This window comes from Cebus imitator, unplaced genomic scaffold (genome assembly GCF_001604975.1).
Source record: "Cebus imitator isolate Cc_AM_T3 unplaced genomic scaffold, Cebus_imitator-1.0 Scaffold619, whole genome shotgun sequence".
Classification (NCBI taxonomy): Eukaryota; Metazoa; Chordata; class Mammalia; order Primates; family Cebidae; genus Cebus; species Cebus imitator.
In genome coordinates, this window is record NW_016107934.1 from 619,811 (window position 1) to 645,930 (window position 26,120).

The 26,120-nt window shown below is 37.1% G+C and overlaps 1 protein-coding gene across 11 annotated transcripts in view; it reads right to left on the minus strand.

The window, feature by feature from the left end:
- Window positions 1-26,120, minus strand: part of BBX (BBX high mobility group box domain containing) — a 278,550-nt gene that overhangs the window by 182,509 nt on the left and 69,921 nt on the right. The window contains exon 1 of one of the 11 annotated variants that reach the window (XM_017517141.2): window positions 18,562-20,914. The exons of the other annotated variants lie outside the window; for them this stretch is intronic. The gene's annotated coding sequence lies outside the window, so the exon portion shown is untranslated. Of the gene's footprint in view, window positions 1-18,561; window positions 20,915-26,120 lie in introns of those variants that run through there. 11 annotated transcript variants of the gene reach the window in all.

A 26,120-nucleotide genomic window follows, 5' to 3' on the forward strand; every position in this document is an offset into this window, starting at 1 on the left:
AATCACGTGGGGACACAGAATTTCCAACCCCCTATGCAGCAATAATGTCTCTCTCCTCTCCCTGTTTGGGTGGCATTGGAAGCAGCCTAGTGAAGTAGCCAGATTTTGACCACTGCCCAGTAGAAATGAGGCCACCTCCCCCTTACCCACCTCTAGATCCATAGTATCAGTAAAGGCTGTGTATAAGACAATAATGAGTCATTCCTATCCCTTCCACTTAGGGTGGTATCAGCAGAAGCCTATGGGTGACTGGGACCTCCCAACCCTGCCCAGCCGGAACAAAAAAACCTTTTTCCTCTCATGCGTCAATGGAGGATAGGTGAGAACCAAGACTATTCATCTTGCAAAATAAGACAGTGCCATCCTCTTCTTGCTGCTAAAGCAGTGTCAGAGGGCACCACTAAAACAAGAGGTTCAAGTAAAATCCACAGTCTCACAACATAATATCTAAAATATCCAGGTTTCAATGGAAAGTCACTTCTCATAACAAAGCCAAGAACATCTCAATTTGAGTGAAGAAATACAATCAACAGACAGCAAAACAAAGATGAAAGTGTTGTTAGATTATCTGACAAAGATTTTACAGCAGCCATCATAAAAATGCTTTAATAAGCAACTGTGCCTGAAACAAATGAAAACATAAAATGTCTCAGCAAAGAAAGGGAAGATATATTAGTAGAACCAAATGGAAATTTCGTAACTAAAAGCCTCAATAACCAAAATACAAAATTTAATGAATGGGCTCAACAGCAGAATAGAGGGACAAAGAGAAAAAGATCAGCAAAAGAGAAAATAAAACAAAAGAAATTACCCAATCTGAAGCTAAGAAAGAAATTATATTGAAAAAACTAAACAGAGCTAAGGGACCTATGGAACAGTAAAAAAAGAACTAAAATCCATGTCACTGTAATCCAGAAAGGAGAGAAGAAAGAGAGCAGAGCTGAAAAACTACTCAAATAATGGCTGAAAACTTCTCAATTGTGGCATGGAAACATATATACCAAGACACAACATAGTCAAACTTCTGAAAATTAATCATCTCCCCTCCCTCTCAAATCAGGAAAACAATAAGAGAAGAAAGACACCTTACTTATATGGAAACAACAATTCAAATGACAGATTCCTCATTAGAAACCACGGAGGTCAGAAGGAATAACACATTCTGCAGTGCTAAAAGAAAAGGACTGTCAATCTAGAATCCTATACCCAGTGAAAATATCTTTTAGCAACAAAAAGGAAATAAAGACACTCTCCAATGAAGAAAAAAGTGGAGAATTTTCACCAACAGACCACCCTAAAAGAGCGGCTAAAAACATTCAATAAACAAAAAGAAAAAATGAAAGGAAGAACCTTTCTTCTGATATTCATCAGAAAGGACAAACAAACAAACAAACACGGTAAACAAAAATATGGGTAAATACGACAGGTTTTCCTTCTCTTGAATTTTACAAGTTATGTTTGATGACTGAAACATATTAGAACACTGTCTGTTGTGGATCTAAATGTATTAAAGAAAGCATTTAAGCAATTATATTACAAATGGAGGAAGTAAAGAGACATCAAGAAGTTATGCATTAATTAAGTTAGATTAGCAGTGGTTAAAAAACATGATCTACCTATATGCTAGCCACAAGAAACTCACTTCAAATATAATGACATAGGTAGGTTGACAGTAAAAGAAGAAAATGTATAACAAGCAAACATTAATCAAAAAGTAGGAGTGCTATATTAATCTGAAAAAGTAGACTTCAGAGCAAAAAACAATGATCACAGACAGAAAGAAACACTACCATCATGATAAAAGTGCCATTATCACCAAGAAAATATACCAATCCTAAATGTGTATGCATGGATGGAGCTACACAATATATAAAGTAAAAACTTACAGAGCTGAAAGGAGAAACACACAAATTCACAATTATAATAAGAAACACCGATACCTTTCTCTCAGCAATTGATAGAACAATTAGCAGATCAGAAAGGATATTTAAGAACTCAACATCATCAACCTACAGGGTCTAATTAACAGTTACACAACATCTGACCCAACAGCAGAATATACATTCTTTTTCAGGTGCCCAAGGAACACAAACCAAGACAGACTATATGCTATGCTATAAAACAAATTATTCAACAAATTTAAAAAGAACTGGGCCGGGCACGGTGGCTCAACGCCTGTAATTCCAGCACTTTGGGAGGCCGAGGCGGGCTGATCATGAGGTCAAGAGATCGAGACCATCCTGGCCAACATGGTGAAACCCTGTCTCTACTAAAAATACAAAAATTAGCTGGGCGTGGTGGCGTGCGCCTGTAGTCCCAGATACTCGGGAGGCTGAGTCAGGAGAGTTGCTTGAACCTAGGAGACAGAGGTTGCAGTGAGCCAAGATTGCGGAACTACACTCCAGCCTGGCGACAGAGTGAGACTCCGTCTCAAAAAAAAAAAAAAAAAGAAAAAAAAAAAAAAAAAAAAAAAAAAAAAAAAAAAAAAAAAAAAAAAAAAAAAAGAACTGAAGCCATATAGAGTGGCTCCTCTGGTCACAAGGGCATAACATTAGAAATTGTTAATATTAACAGAAAGGAAACAGGAAAATACCCCAACATGAGGAAACTAAACAACATACTTATAGATAATCCATGGATCAAAAGTTTCAAGGGGAGAGAAATAATGAAATAAATGAACATGAAAATATAGCATATCAACATTAGTAGGACAGGTAAAGCAATGCTCAAAGGGGAACCTGTAGCACTAAATACTTTTTTTCTTAAACAGGACTTCATGCATATCAATAATTTAAATTCGCACCTCAAGTACCTGAAGAAAAGTCAAAATAAACCTGACATAAACAGAAATTAAGAGAAGAATGAAGAGCAGAAATCAGCAAAATTGAAAACAGAAAAACAATTTTGATACTACTTTCAAACCAAAACCAGACAAAGATGGTGCCAAAAAAAACCCACACACACTAATATTCCTCATGCATACAGATACAAAAATCTCTAACAAAACGTAAGCAAAAAAAAAATTATGAAATATCTAAAAGAAATTATACAACATAAACAGAATTTTATTTCAGGGATGCAAAGATGAGTCCATATTCAAAAATCAAGGAATGTACTCCACCATATTAACAGGATAAAGAAGAAAAATCATATAATCATATTGATTTGCAGAAATATTAGATATAATTCAACACCCATTCATGATAAAAAGAAAACTTCCATCAAGTTAGGAATCAAAGGAAACCTTAACTTCGGAGAAGAGTATCCAAAAATGCTCCACAACTAATATTATAAGAGAAAAATACTGAATATATTTTTCTTAAAATCAGGAACAAGGCAAGAAGGGCCATTCTCATTACTCTTATTCACATAGTGCTGAAAGTGCAAGTCAGAGCAATAAGTCAAGGAAAAAAAAGGCATACAGATCTGAAAGAAGAAATAAAAGTATCCCTATTTACAGATGCATAATTATCTATATAGACAATCCGAAGGAATCTATAAAAACATCTTCTAAAATGAACGAATTTAGCAAAGTCAAAAGATACCAGTTAAATATTGTACTTTAATCAATTGTACTTTAATACTGAGTAACGAACATGTGGACATCAAAATTAAAATATTTTAACACAGACAGTAAAATGAAGATTACAATAGCTAAAATAAAAAATTGTAAAATGTGAATCCAAGAAAACATGTCCAGGATATATATATGCTGAAAACTATAAAATGCTGATGGAAAAAAAGTCAAGGAAGATCTAAATAACTGAACAGACATACCATGTTCATGAATTATAAGACTAAACATAGTAAAGATGTCAATTCTCCTCAAACTGATAGACAGATTTGACACATGCTATAATCTTGTAGACACAGCAGACATAATAAGATTCTAAATTCTACGTGGAAAGGCAAAGGAACTAGAATAGCTAAAACAATTTGAAAAAAAAATGAATAAAGTGTGAGGAGTCAGTCTACCTGATTTCAATACTTACACAGCTATGGTAATCAAGGATGTAGTATCAATGGACGATGAGATGCATAGACTAATGGAACAGCATAGAGAACCCAGAAAGAAACCCACACAAATATGCCTGTCTTATTTTTAACCCAGGTGCAAAAGCAATTCAGTGGAGGAAGGATAGCCTTTTCACACAAATTGTGATACAGCAAGTTGGCTTACACAGGCAAAACAAGGAAGTTTGCCCTGAGACCAACTCATAAAAAAATTAACTTGAAATGGGTCATGGACTCAAATGTAAAATGCAAAACTATAAAATTTTAAGAAAAATAAATACTAGAAAACTTTAGAATCTAGAGCTAAATTTGAGCTACTGGACTTGACACCAGAATCATAATCCATAAAATGTAAAACTAGTAATTTGGACTTCAAAATTTAAAACATTTGCTTTTCCAAATGTCCTATGAAGATGATGAAAATGCATGCAAACCACATATATAACAAGGTCCCAGTATTGATAATATCTAAAGAACACTCACAATTCAACAGTAAGAAAAACTCCAGTTAGAAAATGGTGAAAACACATGAACAATTTACCAAAAGATATACAGATAGCAAATAAACACATGGAAAAATGTTGAATATTATCAGCCATCACAAAAATGCAAATTCAAACCCCAAGGAGATCTCCATACACCTACTTAAACAGCTTAAACTGTTTAAAAAAGAAAATGATAGTACCAAATGCTGTTGAGGATACAGAGAAACTGGATCATTCATACATTGCTGGTGGGAATGAAAATACAGCCATTTTGGAAAACCATTTGGAAGTTTCTTTAAAAAAGCAAAAACAAAAACTGAATATGCATCTATCATAAGAACCTAGGTAAAGGGTACATGGGATCTCTCTGTATTACAGGCTGAGTAACCCTTTTCCAATGCTTTAGATCAGAAGTGTTTCAGATTTTGAATTTTTTCATTTTGGAATATTTACATTACACCACTTGAGCATAATGAATTCAAAAATCCGGAATCTGAATGATCCAGTGAGTACTTCCTTTAGGAATCATGTTGGCACTAAAAAATTTTTGGATCTCAGAGCATTCTATACTTCAAATTTTCAGATCTGGGATGCTCAACCTGTATTTCTGATAACTGCATGTGAATCCAAAATTATCTCAAAAAGTTTAGTAAAAAAAATATATTTTTTAAATAACAACAGAATAACAAAAGCAGGTAAGTAGCATCTGTGCTTCTCCTAGTGTTCTCATTTTCCACGGGTGTGGGATGTCTTCTTTGAAGGGCCTCAGGCCAAGTTTACCAAGTAGGCTTTTTTTTTTTTTTTTTTTGAGGCAGAGTCTTTCTCTGTCGCCCAGGCTGGAGTGTACTGGTATGATCTCAGCTCACTGCAACCTCTGCCTCCTGGGTTCAAGAGATTCTACTGCCTCAGTCTCCTTAGTAGCTGGGATTACAGGTGTGCGCCACCATGCCCAGGTAATTTTTGTATTTTTAGTAAAGACGGGGTTTCAACGTGTTGGTCAGGCTGGTCTCCAGCTCCTGACATCCTGAACCACCTGCCTCAGACTCCCAAAGTGCTGGGACTACAGGCATGAGCCCGGCCCCAAGTAGAGCTTTTACTAGCTCTACATTCCTCCTAATCCGGTCTTATTCATTCTGAAGGCTTCAATTAATATATGCCAATGATTGCCAAATTTGTATTTTAAGTCCATACTACTCTTCTGAAGTTCAGACATATTATACTTTTAAATGAATATCTCAATCTAGGTATCGCGCAGGCATTTCAAGCTCAACCACTGAAACATAATATTTTCCCCTACAGCCCCCAAATTTGCTTCTCTTGGGTCTTCCCCGTTTGAGTAGTTGTCACTTGCTATGGTCAGAATGTTTGTGTTCCCTCAAAATTGGCAGGTTGAAAACTCAGCCCCCAAGGTTATGGTTTTTGTAGTTGAACTCTTGAGGTATTGATTAGATAAACGATGGTAGAGTACTCATGAATGGGATTAGCGACCTTATATAAGAGGCTCAGAGAAGGGCCTTGCTCTTTCTACAACGTAAGGGATCATCAAAAAGGTCCCATCTATGAACCAGGAAATGAGCCCTCATCAGACACCTGACCTGCCTGGATCCTGGACTTCTGAGCCTATAGAAGTATGAGAAATAAATTTCTGTTGTTTATAAGCTACCCAGTATACGGTATTTTGTTCTAATAGCCTGAATGTGCTTAAGACATCAGTATACTATCCAGTGCACCCAGATGCTCAAGCTAGTGTGTGGTTTAGTCTTTCTTATTCTCATATATACTAGTCAATCATAAAACACCATTAACTCAAGTTCTTAAATACATGAGCAAGGAGTCCACTTCTTCCCACCCTCAACACAGCCAGCTCATTGAAGCAGCAATGTCCCAGTCTCCTCGCTGATTTCTGCAGCTCTACTTGTCCCCTCCTTGAAAGCATTTCTCCTGTAGCAAACAGACTGATCTTTACAAAATGCAAATCCAAACAACTCATTCCTTAGCTTAAAACTTTTCATTGCTACCACTGTGCTTAGCGTAACCCTCATCAAAGCACACAGAATCCCACACAGTCCGGTTTCCACCCACATCATGCCACTCTTCATGCTCATTTCTAAACTCCAGCCACAATAAGATTTTTCTAGTTTCTCCAAGGTATTCTGGTATTCTTCCTGAAGGGCCTTTGCACTTTCCTCCTACCACTCCCAGACCAATCTACCTAATATACAGTCAGCCTGCCAGATCTGGGGGTTTCACATCCACGGATTTAAGCAATCGTAGAGTGAAAATATTAAAAAAAAATAACAATGGTAACAATGAAAAAAAACAAAAACAAAAAATTCAGTATAACAATTATTTACATGGCATTTACATGTATGAAGTATTATAAGTAATCTAGAATGACTTTAAGAATACGGCAAGATATGAGTTAGTTCTATGAAAATACTACACCATTTAATATAAGGGGCTTTAGCAGCTTTAGATTTTGCTATCCACAAGGGTCCTAGAACCAATCCTCCACAGAAAGGAAGGAAGAGCCATATTCTATTTTTATATATAAGTCATACATATATGTGGCTTGGTGCTTTCTTTGGGTTAACTTGGGTTTAACTGGATAGTCACTTGACAACCACTTTTTGGAAGGGAGCTTTCTAAATATGAAGTATAATATTAACAATTCTAGTAATACCCTTTGTCATTCACAGTCAAACCATAACTTATTTCTCATGAATACTGGTTGCTAAAGTATTCATATATATACAAAATTTGTAGAGGTTTTTAAGCCTACTGTTTAAAAAATAACACATGGGCCACTGGTGGTGGTTCACACTTATAATCCCAGCACTTTGGGAGGCCAAGGCGGGCAGGTCACGAGGTCAAGAGATTGAGACCATCCTGGCTAACATGGTGAAACCCCAATTCTGCTAAAAATACAAAAATTAGCTGTGCGTGATAGCACATGCCTGTAGTCCCAGCTACTCAGGAGGCTGAGGCAGGAGAACCACTTGAACCTGGGAGGCGGAGGCTGCAGTGAGCTGAGATCGTGCCACTGCGCTCCAACCTGGCAACAGAGCGAGACTCCACCTAAAAAAAAAAAGAAAATTGCACATGGTTTGTTGACCCTGAATTTCAGCTATACAGCATTCTTTCTAAATTTTATTGAGTTCCACCTAGTCTCTTAACAGTAATAATAAAAACAATAACAAAGGAAAAAAACATAGGAAAACAACTGTTGCAATACGCCATGTACAAAATAATTCGTTGGAAGCTTTAGAAGATATGTCTATAAGCAATCTCTGAATAACAATTTTGAGATGTTACTGTTTTATATCTTTACATTTTAAAATTCTACAACAAAAAGAATGTGTACTGGATCTCTATATCTCAATGTGATGGGTTTTCTTCCCCTGATATCTTAGCTCTGTTTCCAAATTAACATGAATACTTCAAAAGTACCACTCAAGAATTAACTAATTCTACTAGTAATTATACTTTATTTGTCACATGTTACAGTTTTCAACTGTACAATTCTGCATAGTTCACACATACATATATGGTTCATCATGATTGTGTATATATTCAAGTTTTATTTTTTGTTAAAAACATCTGATTAAAAGCATCATTTTGAAACATGAAAATAACGAAAGGATAACAGAAATGGATTTTAGGATATGAGATACAAGAAACAGCCAACAATTTCTGAACCTACTCGGGGCCAGAGGGGATCCCAGTGCCCCAAAGGGTAAGACCCAAGCTTGGCAGCATTCATCACAAGCTGACGAAAGAGCACTTGGGTCTTAAGTGAACCTCAACGGTACTGTAGCCATACTCCCTGTAGGCCTATGGTGGTGGCTGTGGACACAGAGAGACTCCTCTGCCTGGGGAAAAGGGAGAAAGTGTGAGAAGGACTTTGTTTTGTGGTTTCAGTGCCAGCTTAGCTGCAGTAGAATAGAGCATCAGGTATACTTCTCAGGTTTCTGACTCCAGGCTCTGATTCCCAGAGAATCTCGGGACCTACCCAAGGACTGGGGGAATTTGCCACCCTGAACAGAAGGATACAAGACTGCCTGCCTTGACCATCTGCTGACTGTGGAGCCCTAGGACCTTGAGTGAACATAGGCTGTAGACAAGTAGTGGTTACAGCAGGCCTCGGCAAGACCCCGTGCTGTGCTGACTTCAGAACTGACGTAGAACAGTTCCAGTGGTGTTGGCCACAGGGGTGCTTGTGTCACCCATCCCCCAGCTGTAGGCAGCTCAACATAGACAAAGAGATTCCATTTGTATGAGGAAAGGTAAGGAAAGAGAATAAGAGTCTCTGCCTGCTAACCCAGATAATTCTTTCGAATCTTATCCAAGACTACCAAGGTAGTACCTCAACGAATCTGCAAGAACCACAGCACTGCTGAGCTTGAGGTGCCCCCTAACACAGACAGGACTACGCTGACAAAAAACAGATTACAACATCCACATCCCTTCACATTCTAATACCTGGAAAGCCTTCCCAATAAGGACAGGTACAAAGAAACCCGGACTGCAAAGACTACAATAAATATCCAAATTTTCAATGCCCAAACACCAGTGAACATCCACAAACTTCAAGACCATCCAGGAAAACATGACATCACCAAACAAACTAAATAGGCACAAGGGGCCAACCACAGAGAGACAGAGCTATGTGATCTTTCAGACAGAGAATTCAAAATATGTGTTTTAAGGAAACTCGAAGAAATTCAGAATCCTATCAGATAAATTTAATAAAGAGGTTAAAATGATTAAAAAGAACCAAGCAGAAATCCAAAATTGAAAAATGCAACTCACTAACTAAAGAATGCATGAGTCTCAAAATAGTAGAATTGATCAAGCAGAATAATTAGCGAGAATGAAGACAAGCCCTCAGAAAACACATGAACAGAGAAGACAAAAAGAAAAAAAGAATAAAAAAGAATAAAGCATGCCGACAAGATATGGAAAGCCTCAAAGGGGAAAAATCTAAGAGTTACTGCACTTAAAGAGGAGGTAAAAAGAGAGATAGGGATAGAAAGTTTATTCCATGGGTTTATAACAGAGAACTTCCTATCCTAGAGAAAGGCATCAAAATCCAAGTACAAGAAGGTTACATAACACCAAGCAGATTTAACCCAAAGAAGACTACCTCAAGGCATTTAATAATCAAACTCTAAAAGGTAAAGGGTAAAGAAAAGATCCTAAAAACAGCAAGAGAACAGAACATACAATGGAGCTCCAATATGTCTGGCAGCAGACTTTTCAGTGGAAACGTTACAGGCCAGGAGAGAGTGGCATGACGTATTAAAGTGCTGAAGATAAAAAATATTTACCCTAGAACAGTATATCTGGTAAAAATAATCCTTCAGGCATAAAGGAGAAATAAAGACTTTCCCAGACAAACAAAAGCTGGAATTTCAACACCAAATCTGTCCTACAAGAAATGCTAAAGGAAGTTCCTCAGTCTGAAAGAAAAAGACATTATTTATGAGCAAGAAGAAATCATTTGAAGGGACAAAACTCATGGTTGATAGTAAGTACACGGAAAAACACAGAATATTATAACACTGTAATTGTGGTACGTAAAGACACCAATCTTAAGTAGAAAGATGAAAAGATGAAGTGATGAAAAATACAACAACTTTTCAAGACACACTGTACAATAAGATATAAATACAAATAATAAAATGTTAAAAAGTGGGGAGATAAAGTTTACAGTTTTTAATAGTTCCCGTTTTTTGCTTGTTTGTTTAGGCAAGCAGTGTTAAGTTGTTATCAGTTTAAAAGAATAGGATCTAAGATATTATTTGCAAGTCTCATGGTAACCTCAAATCTAAAAAAGATACTAGCAGTGAAAATCACCTTCACTAAAAGGAAGGCAAAAAGGAAGGAAAAAATGAAAAGAAGACTACAAAACCAGAAAACAAATAACAACTGGCAGGTGTTAAGTCCTAACTTATCAATAATAACATAAGATATAAATGAACTAAACTCTCCCATCAAAAGACATAGTGACTAAATGCATTAAAACAAAAACAAAACAAAACACCCAATGATCTGTTCCCTACAAGGAATACACTTCACATATAAGGACACATAAAGACTGAAAATAAAGGGAGGGGAAAAAGATAATCCATGCAAGTAGAAACCAAAGAAATGGAGCAGGATTAGCTATACCTATATCAGACAAAATAGTTTTTAAGACCAAAACTAGAAGAAGAGATAAAGATCACTATATAATGATAAAAGGGTTAATTCCACAGGAGAATGAAACTAGACTCATATATCTCATCATATACAAAAATAAAATCAAAATAGATAAATGGATTAAAAAGTTAAATCTAAGACCTCAAACTATGAAACTACTAAAAGGAAAAAAATTGGAGAAACTTGCCAGGATATTGGAATGGGCAAAGATTTCTTGAGTAATACCCCACAACAACAGGCAACCAAAGTGAAAACGGACAGATGGGATCACATCAAGTCAAAAAGTTTCTTGCACAACAAAGGAAACAGTCAACAAAGTGAAGCAACAACTCACAGAATGAGAGAAAATGTTTGCAAACTATCCATCTGACAAGGGATTTATAACCATAATATATAGAAAGCTCAAACAACTCTAAAGAAAAAAAATCAAATAATCTGAGCTTAAAATGGCCAAAAGATCTGACTAGACATCTCTCAAAAGAAAACATGGAAATAACAACGGGTATATATAAAGGTACACAACATCACTCATCATCAGAGAAATGGAAATCAAAACTACAATGAGGCATCATCTCACCCCAGTTAAAAAGGCTTTTATCCAAAAGACAGGCAACAGCAAATGCTGACAAGGATATGGAATAAAGGAAATCTTCGTACACTGCAGGTGGGAATGTAAATTAGTACAACTACTATGAAGAACAGTTTGGAGGTTCCTCAGAAAACTAAAAATAGAGCTATCACAAGATCTAGCAATCCCACAGCTAGATATATACTATCTAAAAGAAAGCAAATCAATATACTGAATAGATACCTGCACTCCCACTTTATTGCAGCACTACTCACAATAGCCAAAATTTAGAAGCAACCTAGGTGTTCATCAACAGATGAGTGAACAAAGAAAATATGGTACACATACACAATGGACTAGTATTCAGCCTTAAAAAAGAATGCGATCTTATCATTTGCAACAACATGGATGAAACTGGAGGTTATTATGTTAAGTGAAATAAGCCAGGCACAGAAAGACAACCATCATTTGTTTCACTAATGTGTGGGATCTAAAAATTAAAACAACTGAACCATTGGAGATAGAGAGTCGAATGATGGTTACCAGAGGCTGGGAAGGGTAGTGAGGTAATGGGGATGGTTAAAAGTACAAAAAAATAGTTATAAGGAATAAGATCTAGTAGTTGATAGCACAACATGATGACTACAGTCAATAATAATTTAATCATCCATTTAAAAATCACTAAAAGAGTATAATCAAATTGTTTGTAAACACAAAGGATAGATGCTTGAGGTGATGGATACTCCATTTACCCTGATGTGATTATTATACATTGTGTGCCCATATCAAAATATCCCATATACTCCATAAATATATATATATATCTATCTACAATGTACCCACAAAAACTCAAAATAAAAAATTTTTAAAGAGGGAAATAGCCATGTAAAAATATAATAAAATATAATATTACTCAATATTAATTGAGTAATATAAACTATCCTACAAAATAGTAAACAGACAACAGACACTTGGAAATATTGCAGTAGAGAAATCAAGGGATGTTTCAAAAGTAGAGCATCACATGGTATTACTATGATATTATATTAGCCTCAGGTAAATAAAACCCGAGGTTTCCAAACAGTGAAGGGATTTCCAACACAACCGACCAACCTGTATTAACCAAAAGACTAGAGGAATAGCCCAGTCTGGTTGACTAAATTTCTTATGAAGCCTTTTTGCTTCAAACATCTGCTATTGCAAACCATTTTAAAATATATTAAAGCATACTTCCTTGCTTTAGTAAGTACAATATAGTGAATATAATTAAATCTTCCAGTGTTGACCACGGGTCTTACCATATATTAGGATAAGGCTTGCTGTGAACATCAGTTCTCACAGGACCCAAAGAAAGATGTGAACATTTGGGTTAGATACGTTTACAAACTGCCCCTCGGTTATTAATTCTTTGGAAACTCCTCTTTTTTTTAACTACAACCATTAAAATCAATTTTTAAAGGGGAGTAAAAGAGCTTATTTTCCTATAAGTCAAAGAGCAGGAAAAATAAACTATATTCTTGGAGTTTTTCAAAAGTAATAGGTATTCTTGAGAAACGTGTTCCATTTTCAACAGTTAAGGCAATGAGTACCCAAGAGCAAAGCCTGAGGACAAGAAAGGTAAAATCCAATTTCTGTGTGAAGAAGAAAATAGTACTGAAGAAAGCTGTGCAGTAGTCAAGTAATTACTAAGCCTGTCTTAATGTAGTAGTATGTTTACGTGCTAAGTACCCTGGCTAAGCACTATGGCAGCAAGCCTTCACTTCCTGTGCTTCCATTTCTTCATCTGCAAAATGGAACATGCCTCTATCTTTATATACAAAAGTCCTCAGTCTGTGATTTATTAAGAGCAAAGTGATATTACTCTACCTGATGGCAGAGTACCATCTGTGTGTATTTGGGTGGTAAGAGTGTGGTGGGAGAAAGAAAGGATATCTACCTCTCCAAGGAAAGTAAAAATTTGGATGACCAAATTCCTAAGAAAACTATTCTCTGCAGTAAACTTAGGAATGCTGACCAGTTATTTTACTCCTCTTATTATTGCTTTGGGCAGAACACTGAGTGAATAACTCATGACTGGGCTGTATGTTAAAATGCTGTGGGGTTAAATACTAAATACCGGCCACCCCCGCCCCCCCCCCAAAGAAAGCAAATAAGCATGGAGGCTTTTGTTTCCTTTTCACTTTCTTTGAAGCCTTATCCTTAATGACAAATTGCATCAGCCATTGTGGTTTGATACAAAGAATACTGAATTGGAGACCAGCAGAGTTAGATTTGGGTTCTACCCTTGACAGTAGTGAACTGTACACAAATCACCTGTTAATCTGCAAAACAGTCCCTCTGTTGTTAATCAAGAATGTTAGGACACACATAACACATTTCCTTTTAAAATAAAGATGTTATGCCAATAGTTCAGGAGAATGCAATGGTTATAATGTATTTTAATTGTGAAAAGGCATCTCACCAAGTACTGAATACAAACATTAAAACAAGCTATGCAGTCAAGTAAATTCTTAACTCTGAACAGCGAGTTTTAAGTAATAAATCAAAAGGCACACTGAAAAGATGAACTGAATTAAGAATATCTTTAACTGTGGATCCAAATGAATGAACTAGATCATTCCTTAAAATTGCTGCTATATATATGTAATAAATTTCTGGCATTCAGTTTGGATGTATTATCTCCCTGTGTGGAATAACTGATCCACTGGGTTTTCCTCTTATGTTTCAAAAGGAAAAATGTAAATCCTGGCAATAAAGCAGGGGGAGAAGGGGAAGCCCTGGAAGCATGGGGAAGGAGAGACCTGATTTAAGTAGTTTATGTACTTGAGAAAGAACTAAGGGCTTGAGGCGACTTTGAGCTCCCCATGAGTCAACAGTGTGACATGACTGCCAAAAAAACTAATGTAATCTTAGCTACCAATAACAGAAGTGTCATGTACAGAACCATAGAGTTACAGCTTTACTGTATTCTCTGCATCCTCTGCTGGGCCCCAGACATCTAGAATGATAGGCTCAGTCCCCAAAGTACCCTATTTAAGAATGATACTGACAAACGAGAGCAATTCCAGGAAGGGGAGTGACCAGAATAGTGAAGAACATAGAAAACAAGTCCTGAAGACTGCAGGAACTAGGACTATTTAGGCTGGAAAAGCTAGGTCTTGGAGGAGAGATGATATTAAATATCTGATGAGCTGCTCTGTGACAGAGGAGTTCCGACCTAAGAGGACACATACCAAAGCAGACACAAACAGTACCCAAAACGGAACAGGCTGCTATAGCACCAGGAATGTTCAGGCACTGCAACTGTCAAGTCTGACTACACATTAGAAACACCTGGGAATAGTTTTAAAACTATCAATATCCAGGCCCCACCTCCAACCAATTAAATTAAAATCTCTGGGGAAGGGCCTGGGCAATGGTAGGAATTTAAAACTTCCCTGGGGGTTCTAATATGCAGCGTCTTGAGAATGACCAAGGTAAAGACAGGCAATCCTTGGAGATACTAATGGTTCAGTCCCAGACCACAACAAAGTGAGTAACAGTAAAACAAGTCACATCAACTTTTTGTTTCCCAGTGCATATAAAAATTATGTTTACATTATACTGCACTATATTAAGTATGCAAATAACATTATTTCTAAAAAAAAAAAAATGAGGTACAGACTCAAGTTTTAAATATCTTATTTTTTTTTAATGGTAGTGATCATCTGAGCCTTCAGTGAGTAATAGTCTTTGCTGCTAAAGGGTCTTGCCTCCAAGTTGATGGCTGCTGACAGATCAAGGGATGGTTGCTGAAGGTCAAGGTGGCTGTGGCAATTTCTTAAAATAAGATGACAAGAAAGTTTGACGCATTGATTGACTCCTCCTTTCCCAAAAGATGGATATGTACCAGGAGATGTGGTTTGATAGCATTTTACCCACTTCTTTCAAAACTGGAATCAATCTTCTCAAACCCCACCACTGCTTTCTCAACTAAGATTATTTAATGGTCTAAATCTTTGGTTGTCATTTCAACAATGTTCACAGCATCTTTACTAGGAATAGATTCTATCTCAAAAACCAGTTACTTTGTTCATTCACAAGATGCAACTCCTCCTCATCTGTTCAAGTTTTCATTGTACAATTACAGCAATTCAGTCGTTTCTTCAGCCTCCACTTCTAATTTCAGTTTTCCCGCTATTTCTACCACTTCTATCTACAGTTACCCTTTCCACTGATAACTTGAATCCCTCAATGTCATGCATGAGGGGTAGAATCAAATTCTTCCAAATTCCTGTTAATGTTGGTATTTTCAACTCCTCCCAATAAATCACCAATATATATATTTTTGACACAAGGTCTCACTATGTTGCCCAGCCTGATCTCAAACTCCTGGGCTCAGGTGATCCTCCTGCCTGGGCTTCCCCAAGAGCTGGAATTATAGGTGTGAGCCATCATTTGGCCAATATTTGGCTAAATATTGGCCAAATCACCAATATTTTAATAGCATCTAGAATGGTGAATCTTTCCAGAAGGTTTTCAATGACTATACCCAAATCCATCAGAGCAATCACTATAATCACTATTTATGGCAGCTGTAGCCTTATGAAATGTATTTCTTAAATAATAAGACGTCAAAGTCAAAATTACTCCATGATCCATGGGCTACAGAATAAATGCTGTGTTAGTAGGCATGAAAACATTAATCTCCTTGTACACCTCCATCAGAGCTCTTGTGTGACCAGGTACATAGTCAATGAGCAGTAACATTTTGAAAGGAATCATTTTTTTCTGAGCAGCAGGTCTCAACAGTGAGCTTAAAATATTCCGTAAACCCTGCTGTAAACAGATATGCTGCTATCCAGGCTTTGTTGTTGCACTGATAGAGCACAGTCAGAATAGATGCAGCAGAATCCTTAAGGGTCCTGGTATTTTTGGAATGGTAAACGAGCAATGGCTTTCTCTTATAAAGTCACCAGCTGCATTAGTACCTAAAGAGAGTTAACCTGTCCTTTGAAGCTTTGAAGCTAAGCACTGACATCTCTCTAGCTATGAAAATCCTAGATAGCACCTTCCTCCAACTGAAAGTTATTTTGTCCACATTGAAAATATGTTGTTTAGTGTAGCCGCCCTCATCAACAGTCTTAGCTAGATCTTCTGGATAACTTGCTGTAGGTTCTCCAACAGCACTTGCTTCTTCCCCTTGCACTTTTAGGTTAGACAGCTTCTTTCCTTAAACCTCATGAACCAACCTCTGTTAGCATCAAACTTTTCATCTCCAGCTTCCTCATCACTCTCAGCCTTCAGATAATTGAAGAAAGTTAGGGCCTTCCTCTGGATTAGTCTTTGGCTTAAGGGAGTGTTGTGGTTGGTTTGATCTATCCAGACCAAACTTTCTCCATATCAACAGTAAGGCTGTTTTCCTTTCTTATCATTGTGTGTTCCCTGGAGAAGCACTTTTAATTTTCTTCAGGAACTTTTCTTTTGCATTCACAACTTGGCTAGCTGCTAGTGTAAGAGTCCTACCTTTCTGCCTGTCTCACCTTTTGACATGCCTTCCTCAATAAGCTTAATCATTTCTAGCTTTTCATTTAAAGTGGGAAACGTGAGATCCTTTCACTTGAACACTTAAAGGCCACTACCGGGTAATTAATTGGCCTAATTTCAATATTGTTGTGTCTGAGGACAGGGAGAAAGATGGGAACAGCCAGTGAGTGGAGCAATCAGAACACATACAACTTTTACTGATTAAGTTTGCAGTCTTATATGGGTGTAGTTCCAGGTGCCCCGAAACAATTACAATACTAACAACAAAGATATCACAGATCACCATAGCAGACATGATAATAACGAACATGTTTGAAATGTTAGGAGAATGACCAAAATGTAACATAGAAACAGGAAGTGAGGGCATACTGCTGGGAAAACGGTGCTGATAACCTTGCTTGACGGGGGTTGCCACAGATCTTCAATTTGTAAAAAGTACAGTATCGGTGATGTACAATAAAGTGAAGCACAGTAAAGCAAGGTACACATGGACCGTCAGGACAGTCACTTGTCTCTGCGGTGCAGAGGTGAGTCCTCCTTAGAGGCCTGTATTAGGTTTACTTCCCAGATTCCTTCTGCTCTAGAACTTTTAATATTTTTAACTTGTTAGGCCCAACGTTATCCTCTATGATTATGAAGATAAACTCCTTTTTACAAATATTTGAGAAGAAATGAAATTTAAATGGTGCACTCTCAAGAATTTATAATAGCTTTGGTTATAACAGCTGGCATATTCTATTAATGAATAAAAGGTTTCAAAGATTTAAGCTCTGCTGTCTTTGTGGAAAAGAACAGTGTCAGCACCTTCACATGTAAATTAACTTAAACAATTTAATTTCCAAATGTTGTAAAATAAATTTAAAACATACTAACATTCAAAAGTTCTCCAGTATCTTCCATGATAAAATAATTCAAACCAAGGAGACACTACTTTGTAGTTTGAATGGCCTCTACCACTAGTAGCTCATCTAATGCACACGATAAAATGTTGTATCTTTTCCCACTTTAAACACTTCCTAATTTCTATAACAGAACAATCTGGCTTTTTAGTAACCAATATACAGTTCTCCGTGCTTCCTTATGTGTTGGTTATATTCTTGGTCTTAATACTTTTCTCTGACACTGAATAAAAGCATTTATAAATATTTCTTAATTTCCTGTGAAAAGATACATGCATGTGTGTTCGAAAGCCTTCTGGCCTTAATACAGGTCAGGCATCAATGGTTGTAGGCTATGCTTCTAAATTTTAGTGGCCCCTCCAGATTTTTCCACTTAGATGGAACTAACACACCCTCTAAACTTAAAAACTTTCACTTCAGATTACAATAAATCATCACCCATTTCCTTTTACTTTTGCCATCTGTCAGTGCAAAAAGCTCCTAACGAATCTGAAGCTTCTTCTAGGCTACTTGGAGTCTCTCTCATTAATCTTTGTCATGTGGTTCATAAATAATGAGAGACGTATTAAAAATCATCATCTTGTTTACAGACAACCGCCACCAAAAGAGCCTGGAATAACACCGTGGATTTGACTAGACGTTTTCAGCCCGAATGAGCATTTCAGGAGTCCTGATGTGGGGACGAAGCACATATTTAACCTTTTTTACCATTAAGCTGGTTAGCTGTACTACGTTTCAAGTAAGGATTGCCCTTTCCATATCAAAACACTAGACAGAATTACGACCTCACAGCCATTAGAGCAGCTGCTGGACGGGCAGTTTGCTCCACAGCCAACAGTCACCTTTCCATTTTTCAAGCACATACCTCTCACAGAAATGTTTTCAGTGCGGCAGTCTACAGAGCTGGTTATAACACCGGCACGATGTGACAACAAAATTCAGGATGATTTTGCTCTTTCAGCCTGCCCCTTTCTTTTTTTTAAATTCTTCCCTCCTCCTTCATCTCCCAAAGAAACCAAACCAACAATACTTCCACAAAACCAGCCTCAGACTTATGAATATAATTCTTTCAGTGAAAGCAGACCAGCTTTATAGGGGAACAGCTTTCATGAGAAGCAGGAAGCTGATCTGAGCAGCAGAGAGCAGGGATGGGGCGGAGCAGAAAGGAACTGAGCTGGGGGAGAGAGCAAAGCACAGACAGTCCTGGCTGCTTCTAGTTACTTATTGACGGTTTCATCTAAGAGCACAGATTTATAAACAGGGTGGGCATCCATCCTGCCATACCTTTTCTTTCTTTCATGAATCTCTGTCAATCGGGTAAACTGTTACACAGGGGAAAGTAAGGCCTTACAGCCCTGCCAGAGCCCAGTTGCAGGGAAATGATGTAAGCTTCCCACTCCCACCAGCCCCCGCTCTGCCATCCACCTCTACTCTGACCTTTTAATATCCCCTTCCTCCCCCAGGGCCACTGCCCTGGGGCCAGAGGGCCCAGGCTTATCAAGTCGCATCCTATTGTGGGGCAAAAATAATCTGCCAGGGGGTAGGGAATATTTTTGTTTTGAGAAAGTCTTCGATGAGAAAGTGAATGCCTTTCTATTTAAAAAATAATGCTGAATCACCAAAAGCTAATCAGTCCTCAGGAGAAATAGTATTAAATAGGGTTGAGGTGAGGAATGCAATCAATTTAGCAAAAGGCAGCAGGTGTGATGTAGCAAAGGTTGTAATACTGGGAGTTAAGGGACATAGGTTCTACTTCTTTCCTACCACCTATGTGACTTCAGACAACTGGCCTAACCTCTCTAGTTTCATTTTCTGTAAAACTAAAGAGTTAATATAAATTACATCTGTGGTCTCTTGTGCTACTGTAATTTTACAAGCTGACACCCAAAATAGCTGGGAGGCAGAAAGTAATCTTACTGTGGCCAATTGTTTGTTGTTTACTCAAAATTGCAAGTAGTTCCCTATATTAAGCTATTTTAGATATGCTTTGCCAAAGTACTAGTCAATGTGAGTAAGACTAGCACAAGATATAAAGGGGGGTAAGTTACAAGCAGTTCAAGTGTTAAACCTGATCTGGAAAACTTACAGAGAATTAGGATCGCAAAGACTCACGCTCAGGAAAAGATAATTTATAAACAGATACACAGAAGCAATCAAGACCTAAGACATACTCTAGACAGCACAATTTACCTTGGTCAGCAGTGTTCTAAGTTTAAGGGACACATACACACACACACCCTATAAATTCTTATTTAAAAATTAATATGCCAAAATACACCAATGACTAGCACAAAAGTCTCCAAACTGGATAAGCAAACTTCTGCGAGTACACGGTTTTCCAAAGGGTTTGCAGGCACACAGGTAGTAAATCAATTTCCGTATCCACTTTTCCAAGTAGGCTCTCCTTAAACTGACCTGTCTGAGAATGCTCCAGGGGAGGAGATTACCCTATCTTACCTTCCCTTTCCCAAACCTCTCATTCTCCCATTTTACAAAATCAAGTTTACCCATCATCAGTCTGTCACTCTGGGGCATTCCTTGGGGTAGGGGACCAAAAAAAAAAGGGGGGAAAACCAAATGAAAAACAAAAAAACAACAAAAAAATACCTCTGGGCAGGATACAAGGGGACAGTTAGAGATACTGTTGGTGAAAAAGTGAATGGCCCTAATTAATCACTCTTCTTTTGCAACTCAGGTGGCTTTGCCAATTCTTTGTTTAGAATAAAACTGGAGAAGGAACTAATTGAGTTGTCAGCTGATGAATCATTAAAAATAATTTTAAATGATAAATCACTGTTCAAAGAAATGAGTAACACTGCTAAATAAATACTCTCGTTCTCTTCAACTTACTTATGTAAACAAAATTTCAGTGGGTATATTAAAAAATGAAAAATATGCTGAACTCTTTCCCCTATAATATTCATCTACTAATTATGAACTAAGTAGAAGAAAAACACCAATTATGCACAGAGATAAATTTCTAGTAAAACTGTATTTGTATCTCTAATGTTTTTCAAAGATTCGCAATTTACATATGTATTGTGACCTACTGTGTTCTAATCATCACTCTAATAATATCTTTTTAAAAAATCATGGGAGCCATATGGTCACAGAATAGTAACTTTTTTATCTGGAAATATGATAGGGTAATCAATAATAGATTTTAAACATAACAATGCATAAAGATAAAATGTGGTAAAAGTTTTAAGAAGTCAAATTAACACAAAAATTTCAGACAAAGAGTAGCTCATAAATGGATAATGGAAAGTATCATAAAGTTATAGGTTTTGTTTAAGACAAATACATTTAACAATATAGCAATTTCATTAAGATATGCCAATATTTACAATAAAATGGCAAATATACCATTAGCAAATGATTTAGACTTATGATGAAAAATTTCAAATGTCAATAAAGAAATCCATACTTTTCAAAATTCTTTTACTGGAGGAAAAAAGTTTAAAGGCACTATGCTGGTTTACTCTTCCTTTATTCCAAAACACAAAACACTTTTCAAGTGTCACTACAGAGTGAAAAACTAACAAATAAACCAAAGAAAACAGCAATTTAGACCCTCAGGAAATGAGCCACTTTGATCAACAAAGTGTTCCAGATATCTGTGGTTATATTCATTAAATATCAAACAGTTTTGTTTTCTAATTTTAAATTATTCTAAATGAAAACGTTGCCAAAATGGGGAACTCTTTCCCATCTTCTTAAATGGACCACATCGACATGATTTAACCTTTATTACTGTTTCCCAGGCAATTACCAGTAACATTAATCCCACCGAGCACTCAAACATAATGCCCCCAAGACCCAAGAGGCTCCTCTGGCCTCCTTCTCTACCTCTCTGTCCGGAAATTGCAAGGTGTGGAATCTCATGAGCTGGGTTCAATTCCTGGCTTAGCCTATCTCACATAAGCTGCCAGCCCCTGAGAGAGGCACTGAAGCTCTCTGGGTCCCAACTTTCTTCCCCATAAAAAATTGTTGGTACCATTACTTTCTTAAATTATCTCACAAAACTGACATGAGGGCACAGATGTGAATATACTTTTTATTCAAAGATTCCATACCAAGAAAATTTACTATGTTCTGAATTTTTTTACCCATTTTGGTCAGGCTCCTCCTATTACTTCTCAACACTGAATGACTGCATGAAGTCCCTACCCCACTTCCTGCCCCAACCTCTGCATTCTAACTGCAGTAGGCATGGAAATCAGCCAAAAAGTTAATTAGATCTGTTTAATTCTAATAAAAATAGGTTAAGTAAGAGATGAGTGTGTCTATAAAATACAGTTGACCCTTAAACAATGTCGGTCTAAACTACGTGATGCCACTTGTACACAGATTCTTTTAAAAAATATATACTGGAAAACTATTTGGAGATTTATGACTATTTGGGAAAACTCAAAGACAAACTGCAAAACCTAGAAATATCAAAAAAATTAAAACAAATTAGGTATGTCATGAGGCATAAAACATATGCAGATAGTAGTCTAATTATATGTTAACCAACTATTTATGTTGCTGGTAAGGCTTCCAGTCAACAGTAGGCTATTTAAGTTTTGGCAGAGTCAAAAGTTACACACAGATTTTTGACTGTGCAGGGAGTCAGCATGTTAACTCCTGTGTTGTTCAAAAGTAAGCTTTACATTATTTTTAGAGGTCATATGCATTCTAGATCACTGATAGTAATTGCTAAGTAAGATATAGGACAATTGAACTATATGTGTTCCATATAAAACCTCATCTGTTCTGACATAACACAAGAGTCACAGAAAGGAGAGGCCTAATATATTTTTAATCTGTGATCCTTACTCTTTTTTTTTTTTTTTTTTTAGATGGAGTCTCGCTCTGCCTCCAGGTTGGAGTACAGTGGTACAATCTCAGCTCTCTGCAACCTCCATCTCCCAGGTTCAAGTGTTTCTCCTGCCTTAGCCTCCTGAACAGCTTGGACTACAGGCGCACGCCACCACGTCCAGCTAATTTTTGTATTTTTAGTAGAGACAAGGTTTCACCACGTTGGCCAGGATGGTCTGGATCTCTTGACCTCATTATCTGTCCGCCTCAGCTTCCCAAAATGCTGGGATTACAGGCGTCAGACACCGCATCCAGCCGATCCTCATTCATTTTAGTGTCACATCCATCCCCCTCCAAACCACTCACACAAGTACGTGTTATTACACTTTTATTAGTTATTTGTGCACTAAATTCAGTTTGCTTATTAATGTGTTTGATAGTCCAAAGCTTCAGTTTCCAAGTTCTTGGTTCACCCTATCTGAAACCTCAGGTTTCAGAAGCATGAAATAAAACTTTCACTTTCAAGAAGTACAAATAAAATTCAAATAACATCAGAGGGAGGTATTCTGTTTTTAAAATGCCTATAGGGTAGGCTAGGCCCCTTATTCTCTTCCATAAATTATTATAAGGTTACTATTATTATATTCTCACTTCATCCTCTATGAAACTCTATTATTCCCAGGTTACTGATATGAATCTGAACCCTGTATGTATTTAAGTGACTTGCTCAAGATCACAAAGGCAGCAGATGAAAGCCAAAACTAGGATTCAAGCCTCCAGATGGATGGTCCTGCCTAGTTCCCTAGTAAACATGCTTGCCCCATTGAAGCTGCTCTGTTAGGATAAACACAGACTCTGCCACAATGAATGGCAGCAGCATTGCTGCTCTGTTCTGTGATTCCCGTGGGGCACCATGTTTTAAAGAGCAGACATTCTGGAGTCACACAGATGTGAGTTTGAATCCAGACAACGTTAACTGTGAGCAAGTTATTTAACTTTTCTAAGCCTCAATTTCCTCACCTGTAAAAGGTAATAACAGCATCTTCAAGCTATGAAAAATGATAGTATCCTTAGCACATGCCAATTATCAATTTGAGATTACCAAATAATGTTTTTTTCCCCTCAGGCAAGGGGTAGTGGTAAAAATTTAAAAATAAGAAAATAACGTTTTTTAAGCTATATGACATGTCTTAATTCATTTAAATCCCCCGACAATCCTGTGATGTGGTAAATATTATTATTTTCATTCCTGTTTCACTGATGAGGAAAGACCTTACCCCGGAGAGGTAAGGCAATTTGCCTAGGGTCACAGAAGTAAGAAATGAAAGAGCTGGCACTGAAGCTAAGCAGCCTGACTCTAGGGCTCTAGGGCTCGTAGGCAGAAATACAGCCTCTCTGGAAATGATATAATTATAGCACTGCCTTTATTCCCACCACCACCATCATCGTCATCTCTGCTGCCATTACCAACCTTGTCTGTAGTTAGGCTAGGGGCTAGGTCTATGAAGCACCCCAGTGGTGATGAGACATAAAGAGATGAGAACTTGACTAAGTGAGACTGACAGGAGTAAGGGCTTCAGGGAAGAAGTCACCAAGGAAGCTGGTCCCTGGAAGAGAATAATGCAGCAGTACGGACAAACTAAATGGAGGCCTGCAACTGTGACCATGAAAAAATAACAGCTACTAGAAAGGGGGAAGAAAGTGAAACAGCCCAAGAAAGATAAACTTATGTATAAAAAAATGTATCAGATGCCTAAAGAATACTAAAAAGAAAAATAGCAAATACCTGGCCTGTGATATAACTTGAGTTCTAATCCTTGTCTACTAAATAACTGCTATCTGACACAGAGAAAAATGTGTCCATTTTAATCACCCTTCATTGATGACCTGATATAGGCACAATGAAAAGCATTTGCCTCTGAAAATATCAGAGCCCAGCAAAACCTCCCTCTCAATTATTGAACCGCAATTCTATTTCTTTGGCAAATCTTAAATCATATGTGCATGCAATGTTATTTCTGGGTTCCTCTGAATGACTGTGTTTTATGCTTTTAATCCACATTATTTTCCTCTACAGCTTCTATCTAAAACTAAAGCCTGTTTTTTGTTTTTTGTTTTTTTTCCCCCCACTTACAGGGACTGAGGGGAAATCACGGTTTGCCCATTTCCCTTGGGCAGAATTAGGTTGCATCCTATATACTCCCAAACGCTCTGCATATGCCACTTAGAGAGCAGATGAATCCCATCTGTGACTACAGATCTGGTTTCCCCATTACCCTCTATGATCCCATAGAAGACCAATGACTTGTTCATCTTTACAACACTGGCACCTAGCATGCTGTACTGCACTCAATAAATGTTGGAAGAAAGACTATTTGAAAGTTTTCAAGTCTGTTTTCTGAATTCTTCAAGGTTTCCATTGCCACTGAACTTACTCTAGAAGCCTATCTCCTTTGACAGTAATAATCTTAGATCACCAAAATGATTAGGATTTAGTGGATTAGTGATTACTGTGACATGGCACTTGGCTGGGAAAATAAAAAGGAAGCCTCCCTTGGGTTGATGTTTCAGTGCCCATTTTGATGAACAAATAGCCAGTATTCAGTTTTCAAACAAAAGATAGGCCTTAGGGTCATGATCACTTAAAATTTATTAACTAGCTCAAAGGGCTTTGTTTATCCCATAATATCTAGCAAAGTGCCTAGCACAAGGTCAGTGTCAGATAAACACTTTTATATTGGTTGATTAATTGACTGCTGCTATTAGAACTGCCACAGGCCAAATGTAGACAATCCCTGAACTCCCAATGAGGGTGTTAAGAGATTTAGCAAAACACCAGTAAGACTTTAAGAGGAGATAATTAGCTTTTTAGAAGTGTAAAGTTAAAATTATATATACTCAGAGACAACTTTTTAAACCTTAAAAAAAAAATCATACTTCTTTATTTCTGTATAAGGTCCTTGAAAAATAGAGCTAAACAAGCATTTGACCTTGATCTAAAAAAAACACTCTCCCACAAGATAAGCTGTACAACTTAACAGAAATTCTTGGCCCTTAAGATGTGTGTGGAGGTGGGAGGCTCAGGAACACTGATAACTTATTACAATATTCTTGAAACTTCGCAAATTCGATTACTATTTTGATGAATCTAAACATACTTATTTGAAAAAGTTACCTCGGCATTTCTAAAAATTCCACATGCCCCTTTTATCAATAAAACCTGAGCTCATATATACTGGTAAACACTGCAATTATCAATAAATACGTACACTTTATAAATTTAAACTTTAGGTTCTATGTAAAGATCTATTTTTAAATGTTTCACATTTCCCTAAAATTTCCTTGTATTACTGAACTCCAATAGACATTTAATATTGATCATTCTGTTCAATACTATGGCTGCTATATTAAAAATCAGCTTTATAAGGTTTTTTAAATCAGTAATCTCACAAAGAATATAGTCATCTTAATACACCTTTAGTTATTTATTTTATTTTTATATATATATATTTTTTTTTTTGAGACGGAGTTTCACTCATGTTACCCAGGCTGGAGTGCAGTGGCGCGATCTCGGCTCACCGCAACCTCCGCCTCCTGGGTTCAGGCAATTCTCCTGCCTCA